Source organism: Vicugna pacos, chromosome 5, assembly GCF_048564905.1.
Source record: "Vicugna pacos chromosome 5, VicPac4, whole genome shotgun sequence".
Classification (NCBI taxonomy): domain Eukaryota; kingdom Metazoa; phylum Chordata; class Mammalia; order Artiodactyla; family Camelidae; genus Vicugna; species Vicugna pacos.
In genome coordinates, this window is record NC_132991.1 from 70,585,168 (window position 1) to 70,591,167 (window position 6,000).

A 6,000-nucleotide genomic window follows, 5' to 3' on the forward strand; every position below is an offset into this window, starting at 1 on the left:
GGATTCTGAGGGCTCTAGTGATTAGCTGACACTTGATGGGCATAGAGGAGAGCCCTGACCGGTGCAGGTCCTGCCACCTGGTTCCCAGTACGAGGCAGTGACAGAGGGTTACCCCTGTGGTTCCTGGTGCCACGCTTGCACAAGAACTGTTTCTACCTTGCTTACAAACTCCTAGAAGGGCTCTGAAGCCGGGGCATCCCAGTCCCTGGAGCCCTGTGCTAAGTGTGGGTAGATGTGTTTCGAACTTACTGCTGTCGTGCTGCGCCAGCCCCACTGTGGAGCTGAGCCCCTCACAGACAGCCCTCTAAAAGGAAATCTCAGCTGTCCCATCAGATACCTATTAATGCTGGACAAAAAACAATAAATTAACCCTTTGTTGGAACTATGGGCTATCATTTCAGACTAAGGCAACACGTGAATTTTCCAAGCAGCACGTGGCTACATCACAGGAGTTATGAGGTGAACTATGCTGTGTCCACTACGGAAGTTCAGATGTGTCCCAGTCTGTCCCTGAGTCCCTGGGGCAGACCTGAGCCACACCTATTTTCATGAGGACTGGAGCTGCCTCCTGAGGACAATTCCTCCTAAGGAATTATCAAGAGCCTTGGCCAGAGGAGGGTTGACTCTGAAAATGGCACGAGGCTGGCTCTCTACTGCACCCTGAGCACACAACCCTGGCCTCATGCCTGGGTCATGCCTGGGTCAGTGCCCAGCAGTACTGCTTGGGAGCCCCGTGAGTAGATTTAATGCCCAGTGGGGAAAGATACCTCCACACCCTCTGCTGTCAATTCCCTTGCAGCAAGGTGCCTTCCCAGCTCTGATGCGTTGCCTGATGGCAATGGAGGAGGGGCCCTCTGGGACCAGCCTTCCTTTGCATGGATGAGACAAGCCTGGAGACTCACAGAAATGTTCAAGGAGCGAATTTTAGGAGACTAGGGAGCTGTGTGAACAGGTGTGTGAGTCAGCTAATCTGGATTATTTTGGCTTTTTATTTTTTATTTTTTGCTGAAGTATAGCTGATTTACAATGTTGTATTAGTTTCTGGTGTATGGCATAGTGATTCAGTTACACATATATATTTTTTTCATATTCTTTTTCATTATAGGTTATTATAAGCTATTGAATATTGTTCCCTGTGCTATACAGTAGGACCTTGTTGTTTATCTATTTATAGTATATAGTAGTTTGTATCTGGTAATCCCAAACTCCTAATTTTTCCTTTCTTACCTCTCTTTCCCCTTTGGTAACTGTAGGTTTGTTTTCTATGTCTGTGAGCCTGTTTTCGTTTTGTAAATAAGTTCATTTTTGTCATTTTTAAAGAGTCTACACATAATTGATGTCATATGATATTTGTCTTTCTGTATCTGACTTCACTCAGTATGATTATCTCTAGTTTCATCCATGATGCTACAAATAGCATTATTTCATTCTTGTGTATGGCTGATTAGTATGGATTATTTTGAATCCATAGGCTGGTGGGGTGTGAGGAATCTGGAGATCACAGATGTGTTTTAACACGCCCAATTTTACCTATGAATTCTTTCAACAGATCATTACTGGGCACCTGTATGTCTGGCACTGTACTGCCTTCTGAAGTTACCTGTCTCCACATCTAGTGGTAACAAAGAGATATTGATAACTAGGTCTCATGATGATTGTGATGATAATGAGCAAGAAGATGATGATGATCACTGCCATTTGTTGTGTATCAGTTATGTGCCATGCACTGTGCTAGGGATTTAATATATATTATTACTAATCTTTGCAACAGCCCTAAAGAGAGTCCTTACTGAATCCATTTTAAAGATGAGGAAAATTAAGGCAGACATGTCACATGGCTGATAGCTGTCAGAGATGGAATTCAAACCTAGATTTGTATGACTCCATCACCTAAAGTGTCTCTGTCACATGACAGGCTGTTTAACAGAGAAATATTTAGAGTGCAATGGAAGACGAGAGAGAAGAGAAATTAATGTGACTCGAGGCTAAGAACTGAGCATTACGTTTCAGATCAGATAGGTGCTTTCAGACTTCAATCATCTGATACATGGTAACAGAGAATGCAAGATTTTGCACACAAGTGTGTACCATATTGTAGTCCCTTATAAGTTTTCCACAAAGAAAGGAAGCAGAATCATACAACCATCAGAATAGCGAGCTTTTCTAAGCAGCCTCAAAGAGCGATTCCTCCAGAGTCATGCCCAAGACCCCATCTTCTTGTTCTGGGTTCAGCATGGGGGCCCAGTGAAGACCCCACTGCCGCCAGCAAAGCAAACACTGTATGTTCACTACACATTCACAGAGTTTAATTTTGCCAATAAAAGGAAAACATGTTTATCATTTACAGGAATTCCTTCCTTCAAAAAGGGTGGGAGGCCAGTTATTTAGCTGCGTAAAAAGATTTTCCACATTGTGATGTTTCCTGCCTATTTTTGTGTTTTCAAGATTCCCAAGAATAGTATGAGAAACTCTTCAGAAAAAGTTCAGGAGTAAAGAGAAACTAAAAGTTGAAGTGTTAGAGGTTAATTAAAGTTCAATCTGGAAGGAAGATAGAACACCTTTGACAAGATACAGTAAGCCAACAGGAGAATGACTCAGTTTATACACCCTTTCAGAAGCATATTTATTTGACCACGTGAGGCACATGTGTGCAAGTGTACTAACACGAACTCAATCCTGTCAGGAGAAAAAGAAAATGTTCTTCTACTAATATGCAATACTTTATCGTGTCCCCAAAGATAAGATAAACTCACTTGATGACTTGAAAGTAAGATGTATAAAATAATCCACTTAAAATTTGAGATTGTGAAGAAAACATACCATCACGCTAAATAAGCTACTCTGTTACATCTAAATCCTAAAGAAAGACAAGGCGTTCTCTGACGCTTGTTTATTGCTACAATGATATGCAGGCTACGAACTATGCTTCCAAATTATTTGCTCTCCAAGAAACGAAAATCTATCCCTCTAATGCTTATTATCAGAATGCTCTCGACAAACACACGCAATTTCATGTAATTTTGTCTAGGCAAATCAGTGGAATTTTATGTTGTCATCTTTCCCAGGCGAAGCTGATATCATTACCATATGACTACAGCCAGCAAACTGTTCTGCAGTTATCACATATCCTCACAGAATCTTTTCCCCCAAATGTCAATGTCGTTCAAATGCCTTCCATATGAACAACATTCAAAGGAACAGTTCTGTAATACTGCCACCCACCCACTCCCCCTCCAAAAAAAAAAAAAATTCAGGCTTACAAGAGAAATAAGAGGTTTTTTTTTTTTTTCTGGCAAGAACTTAAAGCTATCTGATTTAAGTGCTTAATTCTAGGATGTCGAGCAGAGCAGAACACTTGAGCTGTGAAAGACAGCCATGAGTTTTTATTGTAGACCCCACTCTACCATGCTATTAATTCACGGTTGGTTATGCATCATACCTAAAATCCCATTTCTCTGTCGTCCCCAACAAAAGCTCCATAAGGGATCCATTCCTTCCCCCTCAGTACACATCCCCAGCTCCTATTCATTTCAATGTAACATATGATAGTAACAATAGTCATAAATTCAAAAGATAACCACTGCCACTTCCAGAGTTTTTCATCACAAAACATTAATTTTACACAAAGTCTGGTTATTTGGGCAAAATTTAAAAAATATTTATTTCTGTAATTTTCTCCCTAAGCAAACGAGCAAAAGTGTATTGTATAATTTCAATAATTTTAAACCCAGCTTCTCTTACAGACATATTTGCTTTTCATATCTTTATAAAGAGACACAGTCAACTTACTTAAATACTTCTTACCTTAGTCAGTTTGGGCTGCTATAACAAAATACCATAAACAGAGTGGTTTATCAACAATAGAAGCACATTTCTCACAGTTTTGGAGGCTGAATGTCCATGAGCAGGGCGCCCGCACGGCTGGGCTCTGGGGACAGCCCTTTTCTGGGCTGTGGACTGCCAGCTTCTTGTTGGGTCCTCACCTGGCAGAAGGAGGGTGCGAGTGCTCTCTGATGTCTTCTTACAAGGGCACGAACTGCATTCATGAGACCCATCCTCATGACTTAATCACCTCCCAAAGACCCCCCACCCCCAAATACCATCACATCGGGAATTAGATTTCAATATATACATTTTGGGGGGACACAAACATTCAGTCCATAACCCCTCTCTAGAGAGCATGAGGCCCCATGGACCCCAATATCTTACAGGGCTGCTGGGCTCCATACAATCCACACATTAGACTGCGAGCTCAGTGGAAGCAGAGCCCATGCTGTCTCATCTAACCCTAGGTATTTAGTAGACCCTCTGGGAAGGCCTTGCACCTGTCTGCCCTTAGACCCACCCCTTGGGCGGTGTGTGTGTGTGTGTAGGAAGGGTGTGAGGTGGATGCAGAGAAACCAGGGTGTTCCTTTTCTTCTGTCTGCCCAGGGCAACATCTTCTGCAGCAACTGAGTCTCCTCCACAGCTCCAGCCCCACCAACAGGCCCTATTCTGGTTGCAGCTTCCCCAGCACCGTCTGCCCCTGATTTCCAATGACCATCTCCTTCCTCTGTCCCTGAGATTTCAGAGTGGTGGCGACTTCCTCCTGTTACTAGTCTCTGGGGCACCTCACCAGCCCCTGTTTGCCTGAGCTCAGGAATTCAAATTACACGCCAAGGGAACTACTTGGGTTTTCTCATTTGTATGGACAGAAAATCCAGGGAACATGCGTGGGAGTGGGTATTAAGGACGTGAGGTAATGGAGGAAGGAACGTAAAGTTGGACCTGTCCGAACTTACTGACATGGGCTCACTAAACAGGGATTCTGCATTTAACTTGTAGCTTGGGGAGTTAGAAAGGACTCTTAACAGTTTGTTTGGTTGCGAGAACATGGACCAAAAGCTGGCCCACCCCGAGTGAATTGGAGATGCTGGACCTCCCTTGGTTTAATGCTGAGGAAGGAATTCAAAGGTTTAGGGAGACTGGAAATTTGGAATGGATTTGTCATGTAAGTTCTACTCATCTACCCTGGGAGGATCCAGAAGAATACCTTTCACATGACAGTGAGAAATAATTTTATGAGGGAAGCCATCCTTGAAGAGCTCTGTGACTGCTCTTCTCTGTAGGCTAGCCTTTACAGTGGGAACTGCAGTCACTGAATTGGGAAACCTAAATGAAGTGGGAGTAATTGGATCCCACTTGGGGTGGCAGGGGCCAAGTGGCGTCACTCAGCACCAAAGGCAAGGTGGCTACGATCGTGGACGGCAAAGTCAAAGCAGCAGTCAGAGCAGGCTGACTCACACAGACCTATGATGTTGGCTGGTTGACTGTGATGTTCCTAGAAGACAAATAGGTAGGAAGCTTACTAAGTTCTTACTTAATCTAAGCAGAAAAGTTCTAGGGTAAGTAAACAAAAGTCTGATTTGAATCATAAAAACCGAGTCACTGCCTCTCAATCAATTTCCCAGACTTGGGCCAGAACCCCTTGAATAAAGGGGAAGCCAGATCTCCTTGAGGAAGAACCCAATAAATGTCTGAAAAATTGGACTCAACCTTTCTTCTAGTGTTCCCCAAAGGGACTTATGACCTTTCAGCAGAGTGACTGTGAACTGGGGAAAAAAACAATCGGAACTTTTGAGGGGACCACTGAACTCAAGCTCTGAACTGGTACTAATTCCAGGAGAACCAAAAGATCTCTGTGGTTCACCACCCAGAGTTGGGACTCATGGAAATAGGAGATTGATGGAGTTTTAGCTCAGATCAGTCTCACAGAAGATCCACGGGGCCCCAGAGCCCATTCTGTGGTTATTTCCCCAGTTCTAGAATGCATACTTGGCATAGATTCTTTGGACTTTGGAGGAAACATAGTCCTCACTTGGCTGTGTTACTCTGGCCCACCTGCTGAGTCACCTGAAAAGCTGCTAGTTTTGAATGGGGCCCAGAGGAAGAGAAGCTCTGCACCAGGTCTGGGCTGCTGTACAAGCCGCTCTGCCACCTGGTTCATGCGGTCAAGCATAT